We start from the raw sequence: 9136 nt of genomic DNA on the forward strand, positions 1-9136 counted from the left end.
TCTTGCTCCAGATGCCCACAGCCGTTTAGGGTTCTTCTCAGTCGACTAAAGACGGACAATGACGGCCTATAAGTGCCTCTTATACGTTCCAAAACCAAACGGCTAGGGTTTCCGCTGAACAGCGTCGACTCGCCGAGTCCATATCGGACTCGTCGAGTCCAGTCGCGAACCCGCGACCCGGTCTGCGATCCTACTCGACGAGTCTAGGCTCCAACTCGCCGAGTCCCCTCTTAAATCACCCCAAAAACATAATTATATCAATATTTGGAATTTCGGGCTGTTGTGGGTTAGATCTGATCCCACATCGGCTGGGAAGGAGAACTAAGCATTCCTTATAAGGGGTGTGGATACCTTTCCTATCACAACGCGTTTTAAAGCCGTGAGGGCAACAGATCCCATAAGAACTCTGCAGTTAAGCGTGCTCGGGCGGGAGTAGTACCAGGATGGGTGACCCCCTGGGAAGTTCTCGTGCCGAGTGGCCCAAAGCGGACAATATTGTGATACGTGCCAGAGGAGGATGTTACGAATGGTATCAGAGCTAGGGCACGGGTCGATGTGTTCGACGGGGACGTCGAACCCTATAATGGGGGGTGAAAGTGGGTTAGATCTGATCCCACATCAGCTGGGAAGGAGAACTAAGCATTCCTTATAAGGGGTGTGGATACCTTCCCTATCACAACGCGTTTTAAAGCCGTGAGGGCAGCAGATCCCATAAGAACTCTGCAGTTAAGCGTGCTCGGGCGGGAGTAGTACCAGGATGGGTGACCCCCTGGGAAGTTCTCGTGCCGAGTGGCCCAAAGCGGACAATATTGTGATACGTGCCAGAGGAGGATATTACAAATAATCGATCCTATATCCGAAGCATATGGGACACGACTCATGATGTCTCACATAAAGACTAAACCAGTCTTTTGCTATAACATTTCCATTTCTATTTGCCAAATTCTCATAATTCAGATTATGAAAAAGGGATGCCATAATCATAATCGAATTTTAGAACGCAAATAATGGACTCATATACAGAATTTCCTTATGTTGAGCCATTCCAACATGAAATTCATATATACCCTTGACTAAATGATTAAAACCTCACGATCTAAGCTTATAGATTTGAGATGAAGTATAATTTCCTCTCCCTTAATTATAGCAAAACAACCTTTTCCCAATTGAAACCTTTTGTTTTCTATAATTAACATTGCTAACTTGCAATACTTATCATAATTATCATGCTCCCATTAACATGATGATTATTAGCATAACACTTATGCTCCCACTAGCTTTGACATGTACTCAGAAATCAGCTGACTTTCTTACCAAAGTTCAGATTTCTGATACTAGATTGCTTTGATAAAACTTTATCAAAATCATACACCTCTTCTAGATAGCTCATAGGAGTGTCTAAACAATTTTAGAACTATGAAAAGGGATGCCGTAATCATAGTCTTGATTGTTTAGACCTTTGCCACTTCTCACAAGTCCATGTTAGTGTGCCGGTAAACCACACACGCTCCACTAATGACTTTGAGAATGCAAATATCACAATTGCTATCTAGCTAAAATCTACTTAGTGAAAGTGTTTCCTCACCATCATTTTCATGAATTGGGGAGAAACCTTATGACACTTAGATTTAATGGTGTATGTGTTCTTATCCATGTGAATTGTCAAAACCATAGTCATAGGACAAGGATAGTGACAAATCCAAACTCATATGGACTGAACTCAATCTAATTTCTTGCCACCTGGCAGCTCAAGGGCCTGCCATTGCTTCCAAGTTGTTGTGCAACCAATTGAGAACTCTAAGAACTCATATGCAAAGCCAACTTTAATTGGAATGGGCATAGAATATGTCAACACGATAGGTTATGAACCTCGAGTCGTGTGCTAGTAAAAAACTTCAGGTTTTATTCTTGATTAGTTCTTGAGACTTTCAAGACTTTTAAGACTCCCACTGTCCTCTTGACATATTAGACTTTCTTGTCAGTTATTCAAGAGATAGTGTGGATTCTAATCAAGACAAACACTTCACAAAATTGGCCTAAGATGGTCTTTGTTTTATCCAAAACATCACAACTTACCAATTTCAAATGTACAAGAGTAGAAAACTTTTACTCTTACATTTGACAAGTGTTTTAAACCTTCTTTAAGACATGTCACTCAAGTTACAATCTTGGAGTATGACTCTAAGACTTGTATTGGAACGAAGTATGACTCATCTTCTTTATTTAACCATTTCAACAGTTCAAGATCCCTCTTCTTAGTCATAAGAATGCACTAAGATTTCCTTAGAGAGCTAATTGTGCTATGGTTTCTTAATCATTAAGATGATCACAAAAACTGATACTAAAATACTCTCCCATCTTTTCAGATTTGAGAAACTTTTATCCTTCTGCCTAATTTGATTCTTCTTATTCGCTCTACCTTACATTGAAAATTTTCCAATGTTTCAGAATTATACTTTAGCCTGTAAGTATAACCATATTTACTAAGCTTTAGTAAATTATGACGAATAGTCTTATCGATCTTTTATGGTGGACTTGACCAGTGCACAAGAATGTGTACTTGATCCCTTAGTCCTTCTCTTGACTCACACATCCATGTGAACAAGCAGTTAGTCTTAATTTTCCAATGCTCGAAAGTTCTCATTCATCATACTATACAACTTGCATGATTCCAAGTTTCTATCCAACTGAAAACTTGGGTGATGAGAATCTTTCCTTATTTGGTAAATTTAGACACTACCACAAATGAGAGAATAAAATTCATATTTCCAATATTGCTATCAATGGAATCATATAAACAACATCTTTTTTCCCAAATGCCATTGTAAGGATACTTTAAAATAAATAAAATTAAAATTTTTTCTTTTATTTTAAAACTTTGCAGAAAAACTAATCCTTACAATGCAGATGCATATGAAAACTTGTTGTCATCTATTCCTAAGCAATCTATCATAACTCTTAAGCACGTGCTCAAAATTCTGATCACCGTACCATGCGATTGAAATCCATCTTCGCGATCAGAATCAACATATACTTCCTTTAAGTTTCTTTACTTTTCTTTGATTCTTAAAACATCAACATGTGACCCAGCCACATCATGTAATAAGAATCTCCAAGTAGGAACTTAATAGAGTTAGACAATGGACTTTACCTGAAATATAGTCAAATTTATTGACTTTATCATCCGTAGGTAAATTTGGCAGCTTCATAACCAAAGCCCCTTCCTTTGGCAATAGAAACATATGGACCCTTAGGTAATAGTACATGGGACTATCTCAGACTTAGCCTTTCTCTTTACCATTTGGTCAACCAAGTTGACTATGGACAAACCATTTCCATTGGGAAGAGAATGCATTTCTGGATTTCCTGTGTCACTATTGTCCTTGTCCATAAAGTTTTGGGAAGTTGATCTCCTAATCAAATTTGCTTTACTAGTACACTAAATCACTTCTGATTTAGCAGCACCAAGCAAATAGATAAGATCATTAAGGGTCTTGTCATAGTCTATTTCATAGGAGTCCCAAAGGAACTCACTATGTGACTTAGAAAGTGATTGAATCACTAACTTTCTCAAGACTTTGACACCCAACTCTCCCGGCTTGTCAGCATGTGACTTCATCTCCAAGATGTGATCACACCTAGACCTTGCCTTGCCAATAGGGCTTGAGTGACCTTAAACTTTTCAAGAACTTGTGGGTTAAGGAGAATAATTAGAGGAGGTGAAAGAAGTATGAGTTCCATGGAACATCATATTCATTTAGGAAAGGTTGTTTCAGGAGATTTAGGAAGATCATAAATGTCTAAACCAAACATCTTTTGGGAGATATTCAAGATAGTTGATCTAAAGTCCTTAATATGACACCCAATATGAAATATTAAGGCTAGGACCCAACAAACTATTTTATAACTTAGAAGAGGGATGCCGTAATCCAAGCTATAAAATATTTGAAGGTAGGTGAATGACGATTCACCAATTTCCACCAAGATAAACGAAATGTATTATTAGGTTTTAATTGGATTTGAAACTCCTAGATCTTTTGAGATTCATTGAACTGTTCAATGACATGTTTCAATCTCGAGTGTGCCCTTCAGGTTTTGTGACTGGGATGCTGAGGATCACAAAAAAGGTGTGAAGTAACCATGCAAATTACTTGGTACCCTTAAGTGTTTACCCCTCAATCGATGTGCCGGTTAACCACACACGCTCCATCGATACTATGATAAACATTAAGTTACCCTTTGCCTACCTTGTTAAATACGAGTTAGTGTGTCGGTTAACCACACACGCTCCACTAACCGACTTAAACAAAGTGCAAAGTGTAATTTCATGGATTAGCACCTTATTCACATTTTCCTAAGTAACTAAGATTGGGTATTATTAAGAGTTTAGTTACTTAGTATTTATCATTAATACTTTTAATGAAGGGAGAATTATAGTCCTGTCAAACCCGTTCGGCTAACGACCCTCCACCGGTCAAGGAAGCGGTGGGTGAGAGTAGACACCCATTAAACTGCCATTTTATAGGCAGTAACCTTATACCCCCCTTATAGACCGACTTCGTGAATGAGGCCTACTAACGGTAAGACTGACTTTACTCTTATACATATATATAAATATTATTAACTTATAATATTATAAAGTATAAGGGTTGAATTTTAACTTTTAAAATTCTAAGGGCTAACTTGGAATTAAAGTATTCATAAGAGAAAACTTTTCAAATTCCAAAACTTGAGGGCAAGTTTTGTAACTTTCAAAACTTTTCCTATTCCATAACTTATGTGTTTAAAGTAGTTTTAATCCAAAAACTCTTCAAGTTCCATAACTTGAGGACAAGTTATGGAAGACTTTAAACTAATAAAAGAAATAACTTTTCTTTATTTTATAACTTATGGAATTAATTAAGGTTACATATTTTATTACTTAATGAAGTGACTCTTGAACCTCCATAACTTAAGGACAAGACTCTTCATCTTTTGTAACCATTGCCAACTTTTATGAGTTTTATGAAACTTAAATGTGACTTTTAATATAACTTGATGACAAGTTACAAAAACACATTTTAGAATCAACTCTTAGATTAATTTGGATTGAAAACAATAATTTCACAAAACTTTCTATTAATCTAAGCAACTCATAAGAACAAGATAATTCAAATCAAACCTTTTCATGTAATTAGCCTAATCACTAAACTAATTCAAAACATGAATCTATTGACAATTATCTTTGAAATTGGATTAGTATGAACATTACCACATCAAAAACACGTTTATAAGTTCAAAAACAACTTAGGGTAATGTTCCTAGTCTATTTCTAGCCAAAAACCTCGAAAATATGCTGTCTGGGGCTCCTACTCGTCGAGTGCATGAACCTACTCGGCGAGTACGATGATTTTACTCATGGACTCGGCGAGTTCATCAGTGGACTCGGCGAGTCCAGTGCCCAGAAAGCCAGAAAATCGAGTTTTTCAGCATTTTTCAGCAATTTGCATCAAGTATAATTGAACACAAGCCTAGGCTCTGATACCACTGATGGGTTTTAAGCATTCTAACACTCATATGGTGTACATGCAACCCTATAAACCTTGGATCTATGTTTTCTCTATTATACATGCAAATAAGAACTTTCCAAGACTTTAATCCTAACTAGCATATTATGAAGTTCTTATACTACAAAGTTCTAGTTAGATAACATACCTTTTGATGTAGCTTGATGTCTTCAAGCTTTAAGAGCTTATCCCCAATAGTGTGGAAGCCTCAAGTGGAATCACAAATTACCAAGACACCTTGGAAGACTTTAGAGAATATGAATACTTGGTTCTATCTAGTGAAATCGGCTAGCCCTTCATAGTGTACCACACTAGTGCAATTTCACCAACCAAGGACATCTTTATATAGTATGGAAACTAGGGTTAAACCCATGACCTTTCATTTCATATGATCCATGGGTTAAACACTCCATGGACTATCCATGAAAGCTTAGCCTAACCTAAATGAACTTGGCCCATTCCATATATATAAAAGTCCATATTTAATTAGTTCATTTTGATCACTTAATTAATTCTAAACTAAGTCTTGATCAATACTAATTAAATAATATGATTCCATATTAATATATTAGAACTTATAATATATTAATATTAATCATAAATATACTATTCTCAAAAGATTATCCATATAAATTGTGTTGGTGAAGTGCAACCCAAATGGACCATGTCGGGTCGGGTCAAGTACATACCAAATATAGTTATGGACTTAGACATTAATCCAATAATAACATGGTCGACTTCAGGGCGTAAGAGTCGTTATTTACGAAATAAATGCTTGTCGAGTATTGTATTTAAAGACTTTACCTTCATCCCAAATTAAATGTATTAAAAATATTCTCGCATGATTTATATAAAATATAGGGAATATAGATCTACGGTCGATCCAAACTTCGATAAATTCTAAAATTAGCTATTATGCTAACACGACATCGAAACCGTATCTAGTATGATAAATTCTTGAAGTTCTAAGAATTTCAGTTATTGTTTTCCTAAACGGTGAATAATGTTACATATCCAGTGAATTTAGAATGGATGATATAGGTTATCATACCTATTCCATGTAGGTTCATCATACCTACCCCATGTATTCTGTATAAGTTCATCATACTTATTCCATGTAGGTTCATCATACCTACCCCATGTATTCTGTATAAGTTCATCATACCTATTCCATGTAGGTTCATCATACCTACCCCATGTATTCTGTATATGTTCATCATACCTATTCTATGTAGGTTCATCATACCTATCCCATGTATTCCGTATAGGTTCATCATACCTATTATGTGTAGGTTCATCATACCTACTCCATGTACTCCGTATAGGTTCATCATACCTATTCCATGTAGGTTCATCATACCTACTTCATATATTCCATATAGGTTCATCATACCTATTCTGAATACCATATCCAATATGTTTGAGTTTCCATTATAAACTGTTCCGGGTTTCGCGATAGCTAAGATCTCAATACTTAGTAGAAACTATCCAATATATAACCGTTAATCCTCAAGGGAACGACTTGATGGGTTTTAGGCATAAGAACAGTCCTATGTGCTCATACAAACCCTAATGCTTGGATCTAGGTTTCTCTATTGTACATGCTTTGGATCCAAGACTAACAAACTTAGATCTAACATATTATAAACTGAATTAGGGTTTAGAGAATTACCTTTGATTGTTATATAGCAATAACAATCAATTCCTTGCTTGAATTGGACTTAGAAAGCTTAGTGCCTCAAGTGCTGCACCTCTAATGGAGTCACAAACACCATATACAACTTGGATGAAGAGGAGAAGAAGAGAGGCTGCACAAAACGGCTGGAAACCCTAATGGAAGACTTGTCCACGTTTTTGGGGCATAGGGGCCCTTTATATACATGTAGGCTATTAGGGTTTACAACTAGGAAACCCTAATTTGACTGCTTAGGCCCTAAGCAGCCCATGGACTCCTTATACATATCCCTTGGACGATTTCTAATGGGCTTCCCATAGAATTCGTCCAACCTATATATTATTAGGTGATCCATAGCCCAATTATAATTATCTTATAATTACAACTTCAGTCCCCTAAGTTTAATTAATCTCTTTTAGCCACAAAATTAATTAACAATTAATTCTTGACTAATATTAATTAAACAATATGATTTCTCCTTTAATATATTATTCTCATAATATATTAATAAATCATATTTAAACCTTTCTTTCCTTAAATCATCCTACATATTGCTATGGTGAAGGCAACCCAAAAGGACCATGCTCATAATCGGGTCAAGTACATACCAAAATAGTTATGGACTTAGACACTAATCCAACAGTCTCCCACTTGGATAAGTCTAATAACTATTTTCCGTATGACTTCAGAACCTGATCAGCAATCGTAGCTTTCAAAAGCCGCTGTCAACTCTGATCTTATCAGATAGCGTGTCCTCTAGATAAGGGATTATATATTCCTCCATTCTCAAGATATCGTATAGACAAAAGACATGAATTTCAATCATTCTCTCTATACTGTTTCCCGACTTCCGATTTATGACGACTGATAACAGACTACAATTGAACACATCAACTTAGTCCCGGCTTGGCCAAGCGCTTAGGTGTCATCACTAAATCATCGAGAGGCCCAATGATATCGCTTTTATCCTACTTTGGGTAAAAGGAATGGATAAACTTCGACTCATATGCTCGCTTGCATTTACTGATCGAATCACACACAACAATAAGTTTTATAACACCAAGTTACTGGTGCGTTTACTTATTATCAATGTGCAACCGACCAACAAATAACAACTCACATGTCTCGGTTTCAAGAATATACAATATTATCGTCTTACTAATCACTCGTGATAAATCCATGAAGTGATCCAAGTGAGCGTGGGTTTAATCCAATACTCTAATCTTATCAAAGCACTCATGAACTCTGCAGCAAACTTGTGCTATGTCTAAACACTTCAGACAATCTACAGACCGATTCATGACAGTCTTCCTTCATACTTACTTCCAACGTATGACCGACTGTGGATGTTTGAATAACCTAGTTATTCTAGAAGTCAAAACATGCAAATTGAAACATAACAATAATACTTAATCCTATATGGCCTCAAACTTGTGAGAGTAAATAAAACACTTCTATTTAACCACCATATTGATTACTTATTTTTATCGTTTACTGTTTCAGAAAATCAACTTGTTACTTGAATTACAACAACAATTGTCCCATGCTCTAAGCATGCACACTTTGTTTCCTATGGTCCATGCTTTGTGAAATAGATCAATTGAAAAACCTTTTCAATGATGCTCATTTCACAATTCCTTAATCCCCATTGTTAGTGTAAGAACACAAGGTTCTTGCCACTACTAGAATATGCTAGATTATAACATTTTTCGCAACGATCCTTTCGTAAAGTCATAGCACAAAAGTCACAAAGACTTGGCTAATGAAATTACAAAGTACTTTCTTAGAAATTGTTACAAGACAATTCCATAGACGTGAAGTCTCACATTCAAAGTACATTCCTTTGAACATCCTTCTTGCATAAAAGTTTCTAATCTAGACATAGATTCTCAATATCCAACTCCCAATATGGAAA

General features: G+C 36.1%; 1 pseudogene; it reads left to right on the forward strand.

Moving 5' to 3' along the window:
* Window positions 1-362: 362 nt before the first annotated feature.
* On the forward strand, window positions 363-480 carry LOC145056298 (5S ribosomal RNA; annotated as a pseudogene).
* The last annotated feature ends 8656 nt before the right edge of the window (window positions 481-9136 follow it).

This window comes from Lactuca serriola, chromosome 5, assembly GCF_051521515.1.
Source record: "Lactuca serriola cultivar US96UC23 chromosome 5, Lser_US96UC23_V15, whole genome shotgun sequence".
In the NCBI taxonomy this organism is placed as follows: domain Eukaryota; kingdom Viridiplantae; phylum Streptophyta; class Magnoliopsida; order Asterales; family Asteraceae; genus Lactuca; species Lactuca serriola.